A 22,061-nucleotide genomic window follows, 5' to 3' on the forward strand; every position below is an offset into this window, starting at 1 on the left:
CTTCTACATAGAAATGCTATTATCATCCTATTTTACAGATGAGGAAACTGAGATTCACAAAGATTAAGTGGCTTTGCCCATGATCATGTAGGTAGCGAGTTTCTAGGGTAACATTCAAATTCAGGTCTGACTCCAAGCTCAAGAAGTCTATCACTAGAACTGTGAGAAGACTGATGCAATAAGGCATATGTGTAGGTCTTGGGTCCAAATTCTAATTCTGTTACTTTCTCTCTCTATGATCTTGGACAAATCAATTAAGCTCTACTGGCCTTTGTTTCCTTATCTATAAGATGAGAAGGTTGGATTGGATGATCTCAAAGGTGTCTTCTCACTCTAATTGAGAGTTGGCAGGAATCAGTGGCTACATCTGGGGAAGAGAAATGAGGAAAGACTCCAAGGTTCTGGGCTCATGGAATGAGAAAGAAGTGGTGCTACTTCAAAATGATAGAAAAATTTAAAAGCGTCAAGTTTGGGAACAGGCAGGAATAAAGGAAGGAAATAATAATGTTGGTGACTGATATAGTAACTGAGATAGGGTTATACAGAGAATTTTATATATTTATCACCTCGTTTGACTTTCATAATGATGCTGGTAGGTAAACGTTATTATTATCCCCAACTTACAAATAAACTAAAGTACATAAAATTAAGGAATGACCAGGGCCATGGAGCTAGTATGATTCTGAATCAAGATCTGAATCTGCCTTCCTGATTCCAATTCCAGTTGTCTTACGTGTCTCACTCAATATTTCCCCAGGATTACAGTTCTGTAAATCGTAGGCTATCACTTATGCAAAGTGTGTATTATTTTTCATCAGAAGCAAAAGTAATAAAGAACAGCTGGTCTTTGTCCCAGGAACTGACATGAAAGCTTGCTCCAATCAGCAGAGGGTTGAAGACTTGCTCTTCCTATTCTCCAGGTTACCATGCTCTAAAGTCTTCTAGTCCTTCTAGCCTTCTCCAAGGTCCTACCATCCCAATGGAGCTGAGGACCTGAACCTAAGAGGATTACTGGGATGGGAATGGGACAGTAGTGAAAGGAGATATGCTAGTCACCTCTTTTCCCTGTTGTAATTCAGCCCTTCTTCCTCTGCCTTCCCTATCTCTTTCATCCTGGATCTCTTTCCCTCACAGTCCCTTCATTTTCAAGTAGTTAATGTGACCAAGCTTTCTCCTGAAGACATCCAATCTCTTGGCCCTGCTCTCCAAGCTAGCTACTGCTTTTCTTATGCCTCCTGAAATTCGGAGCCAACAGTTCCAATGACCTTGTGATGAAGGGAGCCATCTGCACCCAGAGAGAGGAGAGTGAATCTGAATGTGGATCACAACATAGTATTTTCATTTTTTTGTTGTTTGCTTGCATTTTGTTTTCTTTCTCATTTTTTTTCCTTTTTGGTCTGATTTTTAGTGTGCAGCACAACAATTGTAGAAATATGTATAGAAAAACTCATATGTTTAACATTAACAAAAAGAAAAAAAACTCAGCCCAATAGATGGAGTTGATATAATTTTTACTCCCCTCTGCTCCACTGCCATCACTCCACAGCCACCTTCCTTTCTTCTGTTTGTCTTGTCTAGATCCTTATTTTTGTTATATATAAACCTTCTGGCTCTTTTTTCTCCTTTCTAGATAATTCTAGTATCTGGTTCACCATCTTCTTCACTCCACCTCAGTACCCCTTCAAGCATCCAGGGCCTCCCTTTCCTCAGCCTTCCCAATTCCCATGAGCCAGCTGTCTCTATATCCAGTCCATCTCAGTCTGAGGTCACATCTTAGACCTCTGCTTCCCCACTATCCATCTCACTGAGTTTATTTTAGGTACCAAAATTCCTAACTTTGGTTCTGTCTTTCCACATAAAACTACAAACAGGATGAACTTTTATTTTAGCTACTGCATACAAACCGAGATCAGAGGCTGGACAGATAACAATGGTTGCACTTAGGTAGAATCAACTGAGAAAACATATGTAAAAAAACCCAAACCTCTGTAAACTTTAGAGCAATGTTAGTTACCATTACTGTCAATCAATCAGTCAACAACTAATTCTTAAATGCCCACTATATTGCAGGCATTGGTCAGGGCAATGATTGGAGCTTAGTACAAAGAATGAAACAATCTCAACCCCAGATGAGCTTACATTATAATAAAGCAGACATGTACTTATGAAATATATGGCACATAAAGAGATAGACAGACAGACATGGCTAGCTCAGGAGAGATAGAAAAAGAGAGAAGAGACAGACACAGAGAGAGAGACAGAGAGATGAGAGACAGAAAGAGACAGACAAAGATCAGAGAGACGGAGAGAGAAATAAGAGAGACAGACAGAGAGGTGAGAAAGGAACAAGAGACAGAAAGACACAGAGAGAAGGTAAAGTAGCCAAACACAAGGTAATTTGGGAAAAATGGAAGTAGAAGTTGAGAAAATCAGGAAAAGTTTCCTACATAGAACATGGAACTTGAGCTTAAAGGAAGAAAAGACTCCAATGAGATTGTGTTGCAAGAATGAGGGCAATCCAGGTTTGGGGACTCGACCAGTGCAAAGATAGGAAATGAAAAGCCATGAATGACACAGAAAGAAGTAGCTGCAAGAAAATCCATTTGGCTAAATTGCAGAGGTGGGGGGACAGTAATTGTCAATGAAGTTGGAAAGATAGATTTAGGTCATGTCGGAAAGAACTTTAAAAGCTAAATATATTTTATTTGAGACAATGGGAAGCCGGGTGGAATTGGTTGATGAGGAGTTAGAAATGACTGATACTGCTGCTGCTTCAGGCATTTTAAAATCAAGATGTTCTGTCTGTGAAGATAAGTTTTTAAACAAAGCAATGAAATGGGAAATGTTTCTATTGTGAAATATAAAGTCAATTTATTGGGGAAAAAGGGCAGTGAGTCTTTTCCTTTGTCACTAGAGGTCGCTAGAACTCTATCTCAAAAGACAATAGCTGGCACTTCTAAAGGAGCACTTGCATGTCACTTGTTATTCCCTGCTCTGTGTCCACTCCAGACCCAAGGCCCTGCTGGCGATAAGGTCATTTCCATGCTAATAATTCAGTTGGGACCCTGATCAGGACAAATCCATTAGAGTTTAAGCTTGGGCGGCTCCTACAGGGAGAGTCTCCTGGTTTCTTCTCTTGATTTCAACTCTTAACAGTTGCCAGACACATGATGTTGTGACTTCAGTTTTTACTTTCCGTGGGTTCCTGATGTTCTGCAGCAGAAACTGTCCTTATCAATGAGATAAATGGGCACTCTGTCCTCTCCCTGGCACAGAGAAAGGGCAATAGTATCATTTAATTAAAGTAATGTTGAGATATGAGAAGAAAATGCAGTTTGCAGATATGTTCACATCTGCCCAACTCCATTGTTTTAGAGATGAAATAATTGCATTTAAATGATGTCCTGGAGCTCCAGAGAGATGGAGTGTCGCATAGCCAAGGGGCAGAAACAGGACTGGATCTTGGGTCTTCTGCCTCCTTTCGGCTGCACCCCAATATGCTAGCTAGGGGACCCCAATGTCCAATTCTAAAGATATCAGTCACAGAGGAGTTACCAGCTGGGCCAGGAGAGGGAATTGTTGTCAGATGAAGTAATAGAGGACAAGTATTTTAGCTTCACTTCTAACCATCCAATCCTGACAATCTTATCATCTTCTTGCTGTCACTCAACTGCCCCCCTCTGCTTTCCATTTCCCTAGAACCTCCTTTCTCTAGTCATCTCTCCCTTTTATGTCCACCTCTATTACAATGTGAGCTTCTTGAAGAAACTGAAACCATTTTTACTCACATGAAAGTGTTCAAATCACTATTGATCAGAGAAATGCAAATTAAGACATCTCTGAGATACTACTACACACCTGTCAGATTGGCTAAGATGAGAGGAAAAGATAATGATGAATATTGGAGGGGATGTGGGAAAACTGGGACACTGATACATTGTTGGGGAACTGTGAATGAATCCAGCCATTCTGAAGAGCCATTTAGAATTATGCTCAAAAAGTTATCAAACTGTGCATACTCTTTGATCCAGCTGTGTTTCGTGGGCTTATATCCCAAAGAGATCATAAAGGAGGGAAAAATGTGCAAAAATGTTTGTGGCAGCCCTTTTTGTGGTGGCCAGAAACTGGAAACTGAGTGGATGCCCATCAGTTGGAGATTGGCTGAATAAATTGTGGTACATGGATATTATGGAATATTATTGTTCTGTAAGAAACGACCAGCAGCATGATTTCAGGGAGGCCTGGAGAGGCTTACATGAACTGATGCTGAGTGAAGTGAGCAGAACTAGGAGATCATTGTACACAGCAACAACAAGATTATACGATAATCAGTTCTGATGAATGTGACTCTTTCCAACAATGAGATGATTGATGCCAGTTCCAATAATCTTGTGATGAAGAGAGCCATCTACACCCAGAGAGAGGCTGTGGGAACTGAGTGTGGATCATAACATAGTATTTTCATGCTTTCTGTTGTTGTTTGCTCACATTTTGCTTTCCTTCTCAGGTTTGTTTTTTTTTCCTAGATCTATTTTTTTCTTGTGCAGCAAGATAATTGTATAAATATGTATGCATATATTGGATTTAACATATATTTTAACATATTTAATATGTATTGGACTACCTGCCATCTAGGGGAGGGAGGGAGGAGAAGAAAATTTGGAACAGAAAGTTTTGCAAGGGTCAGTGTTGAAAAAATTACCCATGCATATGTTTTGTAAATAAAAAGCTTGAATAAAAAATAAATATTAAAAAAAACCTATAAGCTTCTTAAGGGCAAAGATTGTGTGCATATGTGTGTTTTTAATTTTTATATTATTAGTTTTTAGTGAAAGAAGGCATATAGTAAGTAATTTTTACATTCATTCATCTATTCTAATACTATTACTTATTACTAATTTTATTAATATTGTTATGACTTTATTATTACTTATCTTACAATAATAAATGAGATTATTATCTAACTTCCCTTTGTGGGAGTACTTTGAAAATCTCAAAATATTGTGTAAATATGAATAATTATAAGTTATGCTATAAAATCTGTGAACAATTTTCATCTGGAATATTGAATTATCTTATACAAAATTGAGAGACTTAGTTAATGATAGAATTATTTACAGAAAATCATGAAATGTTAGGAATGGAAGGGACCTTAACAGCCAAAGGATCATAGAGTTTCAAGTCAGAAAGATCTGGAACCATTTATTTTACACATAAGGAAATAGGCCCAGGGATATGATAGACTTGCCAGTTAGCTAAACAATCATGGACAAGAAGGAGGGAAGGAAACAAGAAACACCTACTAAGTATCAGGCTCTGAGCTAAGCACTTTACAAATATTATGTCATTTGCTCCTCATATTAACCCCAATAAGTGCTGCTAATATCTCTTTTTAAGAGTTGAGGAAACTGAGGCAAATAGAAGTGATTTACATAGCTAGTAATTGTCTCAGCAATGTTTGGACTCATATATTCTTGATTAGAGGTCTACTATTCCTACCATGGCACATCCGTAAGATCCAAAGACCCCAAATCTAAAACTAGAAAGGACTTACAAGTTATTAGTCCAAGCTTCTCTCATTTTACATATGGGAAGATTCAGATCCAGAGAAGTTAGCCACTTTTCACAAAAGTCAAAATTGGCAGGAATAGAATTTTAATCCAGACCCTCTTATTTTAAATCTGCTTGCTTTACTACACCACTTTGAGGAAAAGAAAAAGGACTTGCATCTGTCTCCTTCCTAGTCTCAGGCTCTGAATATGAGTTAGAACCCCGTAGTTTTTTTCTATTTATTTGAAATAAATGGTTATTCTTGTGCAATCATGCCTCAAAAAGTGCTCTTTGGTTCTTTGCAAAGAACAAGGCCTTCATCTTTTTAAAAATAAATACATTTTCTGATTATACAAAAACATTCTTTTAAAAAAACATTTCCTTATGAATCATGTTAGGAGAGAAAAATAAGAACAAAAAGGAAAAACCACAAGAGGAAAAAAAAAGTGAACAGAGCATGTGCTGATTCACATTCATTCTCCATAGTTCTCTCTCTGGATGCAGATGGCATTTTCCATCCAAAGTTTATTGGAATTGCCTTGGATCACTGAACTGCTGAGAAGAACCAAGTCTTTCATAGTTGATCATTGCATAATCTTGCTTTTACTGTGTACAATGTATTCTTGGTTCTGCTCGTTTCACTCACCATCATCAGTTCATGTAAATTTTTTTAGACTTTCTAACATCAGCTTGTTCATCATTTTTAATAGAACAATAATATTACATTACTTTTATATACCATAAATTATTCAGCCATTCCACAATGGATGGTCATCTACTCATTTTCCAATTTTTGTCACCAAAAAAAAGAGCAGCTACAAATATTTTTGCACATGTGCAAGTTCTTCATCTTAACAGCAATTCCTATTTATACAGAACTCATATCTGAGTCCTTTTCTTAGAACAATTCTGAAGCTAGATAGCTGATATAAATATTATCACTCCTATTTTATACATAAAGATAATATGGTACAGAAAGATTCAACGTAGGATTAGTTAACATTGAGGATCTGGATCCTCAGGATTCTTATTCTGTCTAGTGATTTTTATACTAATGAGGTTATACAGATTGAGTCTCATCCATTACTATCTTTATATGAAAACAAAAAGGACCTACAATAGAACCACTAAATGTGGATACTGAGAAATGAAAGCTAGAAGGATCCTCTGAAGTCAGCTAATTCAACTCCCTCATTTTGCAGAAAAGGAAACTGAGACCAAGAGAGACGAAATGATTGATGGTAGGAAGTTAAAGGACTCTCTTCATTGGACTATCTAATTTCATATATACTGAACCTGCCACTTACTGTGTGTCTTATGAAAATTGCTTTACATCTCTGGGTCTCAACTTCTTTATCTATTAGATGAAGGACTTAGATTAGATGAACCTGAGGGATCTTTCCAGATCTAAATCCATTAATGATATCCAGAATTCATTCACCTGTTGGTTTTTCTGCAATAATTGTACTCTTTTTAAACATTTTTTTCAAGTTTTAAAACATGTTTATTTAAAGTTTTAAATTCCAAGTTCTATCCCTTCCTCCCTACCTTTTGAGATGGTAAGCAATCAGCTATAAGTTATGTGGGCAATTCTGTAAAACATTTCCATATTAGTCATTTTGTATAAGAAGACTCAAATAAAAGAAAAAAATGTAAAAGTGAAAAATAGCATGCTTCAGTTTGCATTTAAACAATATCAGTTCTTTCTCTGGAGAAAGATAGTATGCTTCATCATTAGTCCTTTGAGATTGTCTTAGATTATTGTATTGCCAAGAAGAACTAAGTCATTTACAATTCTTGATCAAACAATATTGCTGTTACTGTGTACAATGTTCTCATGGTCCTGTTCACTTGTCTTTCCAGGTTTTTTTTTCAATCATCCTGCTTGTCATTTCTTACATCACAATAATATTCCATTACAATCATATGCCAAAAATTGTTTAGCCATTCCCCAATTAATAGGCATCCCTTCAATTTTTAATTCAATTCAAAAAGAGCTGCTATAAATATTTAAGTATAAATAGTCCCTTTTCCCTTTTTTGTAGATGTGTTTGAGATATAGTAATAGTACTATTGCTGAATCAAAGGGTATGGCACAGTTTCATAGCCCTTTGGACATAATTCCAGATTGCTCTCCAGAATAGTTGGATCAGTTCACAACTCCACCAACAATGCATAGTGTCCTAGTTTTCCTACATCCCCTCCAACATCCAACATTTTTCTTTTTTCTCATATTAGTCGGTAATTGTTCTCTTGACAAAGATGTACTTGGAGTACACTTATTCAATAGATGATACTAGGGATTGCATAAGAGAAAACTGGTCCTGATTCTTTTCTTATTGTCCAAAAAGTTTCAAAATGGAGTGGGATTTGTTTCTTTATGCACTAAGTTGAATAAAATATTGATTTGCCAATGAACTCAGTAACCTTTTAAAAGGGAAAAAATAGAAGACTCAAGTTCCTATTTGGGAGCAAGAAGAAACACAGTCTGCAAAGTAATGAATATGAAGCAAAATGATTATTTCAGGGAACACACCTGGTTACACTCAAAAGATATAAAAATGCCTTGATTTAGCATATTTCATTTTGAAATATTCATGCAGTGTGTTTGGGACCATCTAGTTCCTTGAGATTAGGTAGATTTTCTGTGTGTATGATGTGAGTATGTCAAGTTGAAGCTTCAAAATAATCTCTGGGGTTTTTTCCCTTTCAATTTGGTAATTAGCCACTTTTTCACTATATAGATGAATGCTTCAAGTTGTCTCAAATGCAAAAACTACTGTTTAACTGAATGAATATTCACAAAAAGACATTTCTTTCCATCGTTATTAATAGCTAAACAACATTGTGGTCAACCCAATAGAGCACAACAGTTTAAGACAATAGATTCTATGCTAGGAACTTGGATTTAGTGCTGTAAGGAATTTTAGATACTTTTAGTGTGATCTCATTTTACCCATGAGGAGACTGAAGTTTAGAGAGATGGAAAGTCATACCTAGGGTCACATAGATATTATAAGAGATAGAAACAGAATTTCCCCTTAAAGCTCCAGCTCTACCTTCTACATAAAAGTCTTTCCTGATCTCTCTAGTTGCTCTTTCTTTGCAGCCATCAGGCAGCTTGGTGGTGTAAGAGACAGAGAGCTGGATTTGGAGGCCAGAAGATCTGAGTTTTAATTCCATGTCAGAAACCTATTTAGTTATGTGGCCTTGATCAAGTCCATTTATCTCTCTCAATTTCAGTTTTCTCTCCTGTAAAATTATAATACCTACCTCAGAGAAGCAAATGAAACAAACACAGACATTTATATATACACAATGTATACATACATATATATATATATGCACACATGCATATGCATATGTGTCTATTTATATGTATTATATACATACATAAAGCTAAACACACATACATATATGTATATATCATTTGGTTTGTATACACATATCTTTAAATGCTCTATAATTCTAATTATTTTTTAAATTTATTCCCTATTTATCTATGTACATAGGCATCTCAATAGAACATAAAATCCTTGAGGGCAGGGACTGTTCTATTTTTGTATTCTTAGTATCTAGCAAAGTGGCTAGCAGGCATAAGGTAGGAGTTTCATAATTTGTCGATTAGCTGATAGTTTGAAATAATTCTTTTCTTAGTGCTAAAGAAGATAATATAATTGTGTGTGTGTGTGTGTGTGTGTGTGTGTGTGTGTATAAAATTGTGTATATCTCCCCATGTTTTTCAGTTTGGGAGAATTACTCTTCTCCCCCCTATTAAGACTGGAGATTTAATTGTGCTGGTAGCACACAATTTCATTCCTCACTTAACAGAACTAGAGAGTGTCTTGGGTAGAATACTGGCTCTTTAGTCAGGAGGGCCTGTGTGACCCTAGACAAGTCACTTAACCCTGTTTAGCTCAATTTCCTCATCTATAAAATGATCTGGAGAAGGCATGGCAAACTATTTCAGTATCTTGCCAAAAAAACTCCAAATGAGGTTATGAAGAATAGGAAATTACTAAACAATAACAACATAACAAAAGGTTTACAGGCTGGCAGAATAGTTATGCTGATTTTTACTCCACCTCTGCTTTCTTCCATGAATCCTCTTAATGTGACCCAACCTAAAGCATAGTTCATGGATACTGTTGTACCATGAAGCACCTCAATAGTTGGTAGGGAACAGTGAGCACCATTTTCCTTCCCCTGCATATGTTTTTAATATTAATGGAAGAAAATTTAACCTATAATTCTATGACGTAAAACACATAATGTGATTTTTTTTTTAGATCTAGGAAGTAAATAATCAGAATGATTTTATTTTCTTTAGACGTTCAATAAGCATTTATGAAGGGCCTAAACTGTGCCAGATTTTTAAGGCCCCCTCCAAACCCCAAATAGGGTCACAAGGAATGAGACATAGGTGAAGTAACTGAAAAACAACAAAACTTTTCTGGGAATGACTTCTTTTCTCAGGGGTTATCTATGAAGTCACTTTCACAACAGTTCAGATTTCCCTATACACCAAAATGGAATGAGTGACATGTAGTCAAGGTAATTGTTGCAAAAGTATCTATTCAGAATCAGGATTTCAGAATTGGAAGGGAACCCAGAGACCTTCACACATCAAGAAAACTTATTTCTGCAATTGACTCCTAAAATGTTCTTCTCTAAAAATATAATGTTCTCTGGGAGCAGGTTTCTTGGGGAGCTTCTGGAAGCAACCTTAGTTTCAGTTCAGTTCAATAATCACCTCAACTGCAGCCAGGGATTAAAAGTCTAAATCCTTTATTTTCTCCTTCAAAATAGCCCAGTTAGCTTTCTTAGATGCCTATCTTGCTCCTTCATTCCAAGAGCTCTTGCTGCTAGTCCTTTGACTCTGCCAGCTTCAGCCTCTCTTCTTCTGAATGTCTCCAGCCAACACAAAGATGGAAGTTGGAATGAACCTCATTCTGCCTCTGAGAGTGGGCTTGTGGGTTAGTGGGGTTGTGGGAGCTCCTTCTTATATATGCTCTCTTAAAGGTGTGAATCTTGCAGAACTCTAGTAAGTACTAAGTACATTACTATTGTCTCTATCAATTCCACTGTCTTAGCACCTTGTAAGAATTCTAACATCTCCCACTTTCTTTTGATTTAAAACATAAGGTGGTCATGACCCCCTGACTTCTCAAGGAGTGAGAACTCCAAAAAAGAAGGTGATCATGCCTTCTCTGGCTGCTCAAAAAAGAAATGAAAACACCATAAAAAGAAGGTGATCACGCCCTCTCTGACATCTCAGGAAGGGAGATGAAAACACCTAAGGAAATGGGAAATCAAATCAGATTAGTGGTTTTCTAAAGGGCTCACTTGAAACAGGTATACATAAATCCATCAATATGGGAAGTATTATACATAATTACATAAATTACATAAGTCCATAGTAATATAACACAGGCTAGTAGTGATGTAACAAATAACATGAATCAACGTGAGGAATTTATACATGTCCATAAGTTCTAAAAATAGTCCAAAAGGAATCTATTGTCCATTAGTTCATGTGCCAGGAATCCAATAATTCCTGCAAATTTTGAAGTCCTGAAAAAGTCTCATCTTATGTTATGGAATCCAATGATTCCTGATGGTTTTCAAGTCCTGCAACAGCCTTTATCAACAATTTTTCATCTCAAGGAATCCAGTGATTCCTGCTGGTTTTCAAGTCCTGCAACAGTCTTATATTGTGTTAAGGAATCCAATGATTCCTGCAGATTTTGTTCTTAGGTCTTCTCCTGTTTCCAGATTTTTCTCTTTTTCTGTCTCTCTCCAGGTGCTTGTTGCCACCCATCTGTTTCCTTCTCCATCTGCAGGAATATAAGCAAACCCTATCTCCCAAGCATTTAACTTATCTAATTCCCTTCTATTTACCACTTTCTAGATCTCTCCTCATCACCTGGCAATTGCATTGGAGCTGTTTACACTGGATACTGCCCTTTTGGTTTAAAAAACCTGTATTCTCCCAATTGTAATTCCTTTCTGCTATCTAATTGCTTTTCTGTTGGTTTATTAGGTAATCCCTTTCTGCCATCTGATTCTTTTTGGCTGATAGATCGCATCAGAGTCCTGAACTTCTAAAGACTCTGGGTGTAAACTCAGTTGCCATCATGTCCCACCTGTCTTTTGTATGATATCTTGGAGTTGGGCCCTGCTTCTCATTTCCCTGGGTCAATCTACATTCTGAGGCCCAGTGGAAACCCTTGTGGCATTTTGGACATAGGGTTTTAGATCTTCTCTCAGCCTGTCCTCTCACTCTATCTCTATATCTAGACTGGGCTCTCAGATGTCTTAGTTTTCCACACTGAAAACATCAACAATTTTCTCTAGAAGTCTCTTGCCAAGAGGGACCCTGTCTTCCTATATTCATCATAGTTTGGGTATAATAAGTACTTGTGCACACTGTGGCACAGAGTCTTATGATCTCAAGGAGCATCTTTGTGTAGTCCCCATATAATTCTTTTGCAAATCTCATTAGCAATGAGATTTTGGTCATTATTTCTGTAGCTGCATTTTCTCCAATGGTTCTTGTGATAGCTGTTCGCAAACATCCCACAAAATCTGCAAAGGGTTCATTAGGACCTTGCTCTATTTTTGTGAAAACTTCCCCTCGATCTTTTTGTCCAGGGAGGGAATCCTAAGCTTTTGTTGCAGCAGTGGCAATCTATTCATAAGCTGTTGTGGGGTAATTAATCTGTTCTGAATTCTCTCAATACTGACCTTCACCTGCTAGTTGGTCAAAAGTGATTTGTACATTAACTCCTGTTTGTATCTGGCTTAAATCCTACATAATTCATGAAACTCCAAAAGCTACAACAAGCTTTGTCCAGGTTCTAAACATATCCTTGCTATGGATTTCCAATCACTAGGGGTTAGTATTTCATAAGCCAAACTATCTAGTAACATCTTAATATAAGATGATGTAGCCCCATAAAGAGTGCAACCCTTTTTCAAATCCTTAATTTTTTTCCAGATCAAAAGGAGTGTATTTTCTCCTTTTTTGACCTGAAAGGTGAAGCTTTTCACTCATAGGGTATGCATTTATTTTTAAATCAGATACATCTTCTCCTTCATTTTTTGCCTTAAAAAATGCTTTTTGTAATCTTGTCATGGCTGTTTCATAGGAGGTCCTGACTGTGTTTCTCCCTCTCTGCCTCCTCCTTCTCCCTCCACCCATGAAAGGTTAATTGAGGGAGGTAGGTCAGAAGATGGGAAATGCTCCTGTTGTGAAGTGCCACACTAAGAATTGTACTTAACTCCATTCTTATGATTCTTCATCCTTTTCACTTAGTTTAGTTGACTCCTCCCCCAGCTGCTCTTTCTTCTTTTTCCTTATTGTATAACTTATATAATTTCCTAAAGCCAGTTAAATTATATGTATTAAATGTGTCTTTGGAAATTGAGTTTGGATTGGAATTGTAGTATTCACCTAGTTGCTCTCCTACTAATTTCCACTCATTTGGATTCAATTCTTTTTCCTTAGAGAACCAAGGAGATGTATACTGTACAGTTTCTAAAAGTTGTGATCTGCTCCCAAATTTTAATCAAACCTTGGCTTTTCATAAGTCTGGCAATGTTCTCTAGACATTTTCCTTGAAGAGGAAAAGAAGGCTGTTTTCTAAACATTTGCCCCATTTTAGCTGAAATACTACTTTATCTCTTTCCTTGTTGTATTCACCCTAATTTCTGGGTTGAGGAGACTTTTCCACTGGATCAGGATCAGAGGCTTTTCCACTGAAATCAGGATCATGTCTGTCCCTGTTTAGGTGTTTAGGTGCCAAAATGTAATGTTCTTCTCTAAAAATATCATGTTCTCTGGGAGCAGATTTCTTGGGGAGCTTTTGGAAGCAGTCTTAGTTTCAGTTCAGTTCAATAATTACCTCAAATGCAGCCAGGGATCAAAAGTCCAAATCTTTTATTTTCTCCTTCAAAATAGCCCAGTTAGCTTTCTTAAAGGCCTATCTCTCCTTGGTTCCAAGAGCTCTTGCTGCTAGTCCTTTGACTCTGCCAGCTTCCGCCTCTCTTCTTCTGAATGTCTCTAGCCAGCATAAATGTGGAAGTTGGAATGAACCTGACTCTGCCTCTGAGTCTTGTGGGTTAGTGGGGTTGTGGGAGCTCCTTTTTATATATTCTCTCTTAAAGGTGTGAATCTTGCAGAACTCTAGTAAGTACTAAGCACATAATTATTGTCTCTATCAATTCCATTGTCTTAGCACCTTGTAAGAATTCTAACAGACTCCTGGCCGCAAAATACTTGACAAGGAGTCATCTAGATTTTCTTTGAAGACCTCCAGTTAAAGGCAACCCACTGCTTGCAGCCTGTTCCACTTTTGCACAGCTCTAATTTTTTTTGGAAATATGTTTTATATCAAGGATAAATTTCTTGCAATTTTACACATAGCCTTCAATTTTATATTTTGGAGCCAAACAGCTAAAATTGAATTCTTTTTCTATGTCAGCTTTTCAAATACCTGAGAATTGCTACCATGTTCCCTTCTCCAGACTAAACATCTTCAGTTCTTTCAATGGACACTCGTATAACATGAACTTGAAGTTCTCTATCTTTACTCCCCTCCTTTCAATGTTTTCCAGTTTATAATGCCCTTTCTTAAAAATATGACATTTAGCAAAACACACTAATTCATCCAGCAAATATTTATTAATCATAATCTGTAAGGCATAGATCTAGGCACTAGATCTGATAAGCCTCTAGTTAGTTTGTGAAAGGAGACAGAAAGAATGGGATTCTGTTTTTATTTCTGACTCTTTAAAATAAGGGAAGAAGAAATGAAAATGCATGTTACAATTAGTGCTTCCATGTTTACATTTTAGAAGAAAAAATGACATCATTTTGTTTTTGTTACAAAGGTAGAGCAGCACTAGATTGTGGAGGCCTAGAGGAGGTGCTGGGTGCTTTCTAATTTGCTTAACTGAAAGCCAATATTGATTCTTTCATACTAAGCATTATGGAACACTTACAAAGCTTTGCTTCTTGAGGAAATGAGGCCTCTAAGTAGGGCAGAAGCTCTGAAGCAAAAATATTTGTTTTATATGTCTGGTGGATAATAGTGTTCAGCTAGGATAGATAGAGTAAGACTTCTTTGAATCACATTTCAATTACACGGTCAGTGTTGCAATGATAATCAGGTATCAGGAGGTACAGAATAATAGAAACTTGGCAGAAAGATGGCATTTTGGATTGAGTATTAGACTTGGACTCAGGAAGACAAGGGTTGAATTCTTGCCTCTGACAATGACTAGTTCTGTGATGTTAATACTTTGCCTCCTAGGGGCAGTAGATGGCACAGTGGATAGAGCATCAGCCTTGAATTCAGGAGGACCTGAGTTCAAATCTTGTAGCAGACACTTAACACTTCCTAGCTGTGTGACCCTGGGCAAGTCACTTAACCCCAGCCTCAGGGGGAAAAAAAATACTTTGCCTCCTATAGTGTCAATTTTCTCATGTATTAAATGAGGGAGATGGATTAGATAGTCAAGTAACCTCTAATGCATTATTGGAGTTATGAACTGATCCACCTATTATGGAGAAAAATCTGGAACTATGCCCAAAGGGCTACAAAATTGTGCATACCCTTTGGCCCAGCAGTGCTAATACTGGATCTGTATGCCAAAGAAGTCATAGAGAAGGGAAAAAGATCCATATAGGCAAAAATGTTTGCAGCAGCTCTTTTTGTGGTGAGAAAGAAGTGGTAAAGAAGTAGAAGCTCATCAATTGGGGAATGGCTAAACAAGTTGTGGTACATGAATGTAATGGAATATTATAGTTCTATAAAAATGATGAACAGGCTGCTTATAGAAAGAATTACATGAACTGATACTGAGGGAAACAAGCAGAACCAGGAATACATGTACACAATAACAGTAAGAATGTGCAATGATCAACTATAAAAGACTTGGTTCTTCTTAGCAGTTCAGTGATTCAAAGCAATCCCAATAGACTTTTGTAAAGGGCTAGAACTGAGGAAATGCACTTGGATAATGGAGCACGTGAGACTAATTGCCAATTGGATGGTTCCATATTAATTTGTTTGAAGGTTGACCCTTCCCAGCTGTTCTGTGCTGACTTGATTGGTGGGACAAAGAGGAGGAAGTGACGTGTGTGGGAGGAGTCGGAGGAGGAAGAGGAAATTAAGATGCTGAAGCTCAGTCAGTCTCTCCTGGCGTTTGAGGGAGGAAGGTGTGTGAGAGATTGCTAGACCTAATCCCCTGACCTTGACCGTAAAAGATCAAGAATAAAAATGTTTAGTGATCCTGACTCCGGCTGATTCCTGGGAAGATAGATTTCCAACAGACTTTGGACAGAAAATGGTATCTGCATCCAGAAAAAGAATTAAGGAGATTGAATGTAAATCAGCACATGCTATGTTCACTTCTTTCTTTCTGTTTATCTCTCCCAAGGTTTTTCCCTTTTGCTCTGATTTTTCCCTCCCAACATGATTCATAAAGCAATATATATTAAAAAATAAACTTACTGGGGACAGTTAGGTGGCACAATGGGTAGAGTACCAGCCCTGAAGTCAATAGAATTTAAGTTCAAACCTGGCTTCATACACTTAACACTTCCTAGCTGTGTGGCTCTGGGCAAGTCACTTAACCCCAATTGCCTCAGCAAAAATAAATAAATAAATAAAAATAAACAATAAAAAAGATAAATTTTTTAAAAGACATCAAGTTACATCAGATGAGGAGGCACAAAACACCTATTTCAATAGGTAAAAAGCGAGAGGGATGAGTCATCAGATTCCCTCAAGAGGGAATAAAATGCAGACTAGTTCAATATATAAATTTATCTTACCCTATAGGGAAGTAGAAGGAAAAAAGGAAAAGAAAAGGAAAGAGGGAAAGTTGATAGAAGGGAAGGCAGAAGTAGAAGGGGAAAGAGGAAAGAAAAAAGGTGGGGCTGATAGAAGGGAGGGCAGACTAAGGGAGTGCAAAGCACAGGTGAGGAGAGAAAGGGTGAAAGAAAAGAGAAAAGTATAATTGGGGGAAAATAGCATGGAGAAAAATACACAAAATGTAATCACAACTGTGAATTACCTGGGAGATTTTATAGTAGATGAATGATAGTAGAATGGATTAAAAGCCAGAATTCCACAAGATGTTGTTTACAAGAAATACATTTGCTGCAGAGAGATATACACAGAATAAAGGTAAAAGGGTGGAGAAGAATAGTTTATGTTTCAGCTGAAGTGAAAGAAAAAAAAAAAGCAGGGGAAGTGATTCTGATAGACAAAACAAAAGCAAAAATAGGTCTAATAAGAGAGCTAAGGAAGGAAACTATTATCTTGCTAAAGAGTATCATAGATTTATAAGATTCAGAGGAAATGGAAGATAGTTTACTAGTATTCTAACGTCTTTTAGCATAGCCCCCAATGCTGCGTTAATCTATGTAGCAGTGCCTCTCCTAGAGCCTCTTGAGGACATTACTATATCAGGACCTTGGACAGGGGTGGCGATCTTGTAAACCCAATACCTCATCCACACAGTTGTATCATTCCCCTTGGGGTCCTTTCTTATAGAATTATAGATCATAGATGTAGAGATAGAAGAAATCTTAGAAGTCATCTGGTCCAAATCCTTCATTTTTACAAATGAAGTAACTGAGTCCCAGTGAGGTTAAGAGACTCACAGGGAGTGACAGAACTAGTATTTGAACCTAAATCCACTACTGACTCTAAATTCAGTGCCCTTTCCACTATACCATCGTTCAATCTAGGGCTATTACTCATTCAATCTCTTTATCTTTGGGGCCACACCCTTTCCTTTTTACATCCACAAACCATCATTTAATTGAATTAAAGGGTAATAAAAGCAAGAGTGTTTGTATTTATCAGAAATAATCGATATAGCATTTCTCCTGACCCACAAGAAGCTTCATTCCCACTGACTTCCTCAGCAGGATGAAAAAAAAAACAATATTTTGTGCTTAATACAATCAGCTCCCACTGGGCTAAGGGAGGAGTGGTTCAGTCACTCACAGGAATCAGTAAATTCCTGCTGGGAACCTGAATTCTTCCCCTACCTATAAAAGCTTTTATTCTGTACCTATTGGCTCTCTTTTCTTCTCTCTCATTAGCTTCATTGAACAGGAACTTGGTTGCTCTGTTGTGTTATACTTTCTGCATAGCACTGCCAATTATAGGATGTGCTCCCTGTCTCTGAGGAAAAAAAAAAAAAAAAAAAAAAAAAAAGATTTTGCTCATCACAGTGACCTCATCTTGCTCCTTTTCTTTCTCTGGTAGAGTTTCTAACCTTGTCCTTCAGTCTGCATGCCCTGTGATCTCTTTATCCCACACAAGATTCTAGGAAATAATTCAGGACTGATATGCTCTCCAAATACTTTTAGAAGATTTAGTCCATGATGAAAAGCAAAAGATTGCACTGGTACAAGTCTGCTAGCTAGCTAATAATAGGTCAATCTTCTTGGGAAAAGTTGTATATATTGGTGCTTGCACTGAGCCATGACCATGATCTTAATCCCTTGCTATCTAGCTCATAACTCCATCACTCTACTGAAATGATCCTTTCCTAATCAGTAGATCCAATGATCAGATGAAATCATGGCTCTTTTGAACTACTAGAGCTATAAACAAGAATTAAGGAAAATAATTCATAATTGGAAAAGTTTACTAAGCTAACTAGAATACTGAGTCAATTTTCCATACAAGACAATCAAATATGCTTCATTGTACTATATTAAAGGTTGTTTCAAAACTAAATCAGTTTGTTTTCACAATTCGGTCACTATGTTCCTCTGTCCTTTCTTTGATAGAAATCTAAGCCTACGTGTCTCCTCTATTTTGACACTATTTTCTTTAATAATCACTTATCATGTTTTTTGCTGAGTCAACTGGGGTTAAGGGACTTACCCAGGGTCACACATCTAGGAAGTGTTATGTGTCTGAGGCCAGATTTGATCTCAGGTCCTCCTGACTTCAGGACTGGTGCTCTATCCACTGCGCCCCCTAGCTGTCCCAAGAATCACTTATTTTAAATATTGTGATATTGGAAGCATTCCTTTTGGTCTTTTAATATTATGTAAAGACTGGCAACACAGCACTTAAACTGTACACTTATTACACCTCTGTTTAAATAAATTGAATTGTTTTGTTGTTACATCATCTAGATTTATCTTTTGTATTCCTCTTCCTCCTCCCTCCCACAGTGCCATCCTTTAGAACAAAGTCTGTCTGAAAACATCTGTTTGTTTTAGAAAGGGGGGGGGGGAGATCAAAGCATTGGAAAAAAATATGACATTATACACTACTTTTCACATTTGTAGACTCTCACCTCTGCAAAGGGGAAAAGGGAGAGGGAAAGAACTCCCCTTATATTTTTTCTCTTTGGGGATAAACTTATTTTTTATAATTTTACATCATTCAGTTTCAATTGTTTTGTGGCATTACTCTTTCCATTGACATTGATTCTTCCTTTTTAATATATGGCTGGCCTACCTTCTTTGCTGGCCATTATTTCCTTGAGAATGTAATATGCTTGTAGAAGAACATTGCTCCTCCCCCACTCCATTACAAGAAGTCTTGTGAGGGAGAACTACTTGATACACAGGAGGATTGAAAGAAAAAGACGGAGTCAAAAGCTGTCTATCCTTCTTAAATTATTACAAACCCTTTTCTGATACACTCTTGGAATAAGGGACCAGTAGGGAAGTTGCTTTATCATCCCAAAGTATTTGAATCCTTTAACATCAAACTAGTATTGGGGGTCATGCAAGCCATGACTGCAAATTCTCCAAGGAGTTCAACTTGAATTACTCACATAGATACACATTACATCACTATAGGGCTGTTTACAGCAAAGTAGATCTATACTTCCAATTCTAGCAGGCAAGGAGTTCGTAGAGCTGTAATAGTGAACTTAAGTGATGCAAGAGGGAACAATGTACAGTTATAAAAATGGACAGAGAAACAAGTCCCCTCTATAATATAGTGTCATGGAAAGATAGCAGTCATGGACGGCAACACCAGTATTACAATGAGATGACTGATGCCAGTTCCAATGATCTTGTGGTGAAGAGAGCCCTCCACACCCAGAGGGAGGACTGTGGGAACTGAAAATGGATCCCAACATAACATTCTCATTCTTTTTGTTGTTTTCCGCTTGCATTTTTTTCTTACTCATTTTATCATTTGATTTTTTGTGTGTGTGCAGCAAGAGAATTGTATAAATATGTTTATATGTATTGGAATTAATATATATTTTAACATGTGTCATGTATATTGGATCCTTTGCCATCTAGGAGAAGGGAGGGGAAAATCTGAAACACAAGGCTTTGCAAGGGTCAGTTCTGAAAAATTATCCGTACAAATGTTTTGAAAATAAAAAGCTTTAAAAAAAAAAAAAGATAGAAGTCATGGACAATGATTACCAGAGGCTGCTTAAAGATATAATGCTTGATGGACCTGCTTATATATATTGCATTTAACACATGCATTAACATATTTAACATGTATTGGACTAGCTGCCATCTGAAAGAAGGGGTGGGGGGAAGGAGGGGAAAAGTTGGAACAAAAAAATTGGAATAACTGTCAATGCTGAAAAATTACCCATGCATATATCTTGTAAATAAAAAGCTATTAAAAAAAAAAAAAAAAGATATAGCGCTTGCTGCAAGAATTAGAAGTACAGGTTTGGTTATGGTAAGCCAAAAGTCACTTGTTTGGATTGATATTTTAGTTGAATGTTTTACTCTCTGCCTTTAGGGATAGATTAAAGTGGATGGGATATATACCTGCAGAGACCACTTGAATGCATGACATGTACCGTGACTCTTTAAAGCCAGTTAGAATAAAAGGCCAAGAGGATTCTTTGGGAGGGACTTGTGGAAACTCGAGAAGAGAATCACAAGATGAAGAGGTGTGTCTGCGTGTACACAGTGATCTGGGTGTACACGTAGATGTATATGTGTATTCTAATCTGCCCCAGCGGAGGGAGGTCGCCGTTCTCTAACACAAAAAAGGATCCCCGTTAGTGCGAGCCCTTTCGTCACTCTCCTTGTACAGTGCCAAATCATCCGGAGCGGTGGGAGAATTCTCCCGAATAACTCATATTTGGAGGGGCTCTAACGTTTTCGAAACGCTTTTGCTGCCTGTATTTCTTGCTGGAACCTCACAATCGCTCTCCGAGGCAGGCCTTGCAGGCCTTATCATTCCCATCGTAGAGGGGAGGACATGAAGCGGACAGAGGGTCTCACAGCCAGCTCAAGGCCCATCAAAGGCTTATCCCTTCCTGCGCTCCTTCCAGGGCCCGGCTGCTCGTCCTTGTTCTCGCAGAGGACCAAAATGGCTTCCCTCGCCTACAGAATGAGGAGGGAGGGCAGGGGGCAGAATTTTTTAAATTTGGACACAAGTTTTCACAAGGGAGAATGCTGAAAACTATCTTTACATATACTTTGAAAATAAGCTATTATTAAAATGCTTGTTTTGGTTTCAGAACCTTCCCAGTCTTAATTTGAGAACCCCCAAAAAGCTTCCGTTCACATCTCGGGCCTTTTACCCATTAGACATTACGCTGTATCGGTAACAGAACTGGGGCCGCACGAACTCCCGAGAGGCTCGGGCAGCGCGGGGGCTCAGACGCCATTCTGTCGCTGGCGGTGGACAGAGGCCCTTGGAGTCGCGAAGCCCGAGCTGTGTCTCAGACACCCACTAGCGAGAAGGGCCGACGCTTTCCTCGAACACGTGATGCCATTTTGGCCTCAGGAGAACAAAGGACCCCCAGCCCGTGCCCTGGAGAGGAGAGGCCCTGAAGGTCAGCTCTGCTCCCTGCCTGAAGGAGCAGCCTCTCCCAGAGTCCGTGGCTGCATTCTGCTCGGCTCGCACACTGCCGATTCCAGTCTCCCGGAGGATCCCCCTGTGGATCCCCCTGGCCCGGCGGGGGCGGACACCACGGGGGACCTTGCGAAGCTCCCACTCTCCGCCTTTAACAGGGTAGATACAAACTCTTGCGCGGCTGCAAGATGCAGATGCATCAAAACTCCCCGCTAAGAGCCGCAGGGGTCCCGCGGCATTCACCGAACGCGCTTCCTTCCCGAGAAGCAGCAGCCTGCAACGGGCTGAGGGGGGAAGCGGGACCCAGGGTGAGCCTAAGCCTAGATTTTTGGGACAGGACGCAGCTTCGGATCTTCAACTCAAGGGACACAGGCCCCGGGCCAAGCCGTGCACACCTCAGACAGCCTCAGAGCGCACCCCGATGAGAGTGGCTCGTTGGAGACCCCGCCCGCCTCGCCCCGCCCACATCGTCTCCTGATTGGCCGATAGCATCCTTCCTTGGGCCTCGCTCCTCCCTCCCCTCGGGCTTTAGGAGTCCGGGTAGCTAACTGAAGAAGCCTCAGGGACTGCAAGTTAAGAGCGGCGAGAAGCATCAGCAGGTCAAAGCGCTGGCGCAGGCGCAGAAACCGACCGACAGCAGCCTGGCCGCCGCTTGGGGGAGAGGGGGAGGTGCGA

The 22,061-nt window shown here is 38.6% G+C and overlaps 1 protein-coding gene across 2 annotated transcripts in view; it reads left to right on the forward strand.

The window, feature by feature from the left end:
• SCOC (short coiled-coil protein) overlaps positions 1–22,061 on the forward strand; it is a 51,814-nt gene that overhangs the window by 22,279 nt on the left and 7,474 nt on the right. Inside the window, exon 1 of one of the 2 annotated variants that reach the window (XM_074276702.1) lies at positions 19,202–21,985. The exons of the other annotated variant lie outside the window; for it this stretch is intronic. The gene's annotated coding sequence lies outside the window, so the exon portion shown is untranslated. Of the gene's footprint in view, positions 1–19,201; positions 21,986–22,061 lie in introns of those variants that run through there. 2 annotated transcript variants of the gene reach the window in all.

This window comes from Sminthopsis crassicaudata, chromosome 6, assembly GCF_048593235.1.
Source record: "Sminthopsis crassicaudata isolate SCR6 chromosome 6, ASM4859323v1, whole genome shotgun sequence".
Classification (NCBI taxonomy): Eukaryota; Metazoa; Chordata; class Mammalia; order Dasyuromorphia; family Dasyuridae; genus Sminthopsis; species Sminthopsis crassicaudata.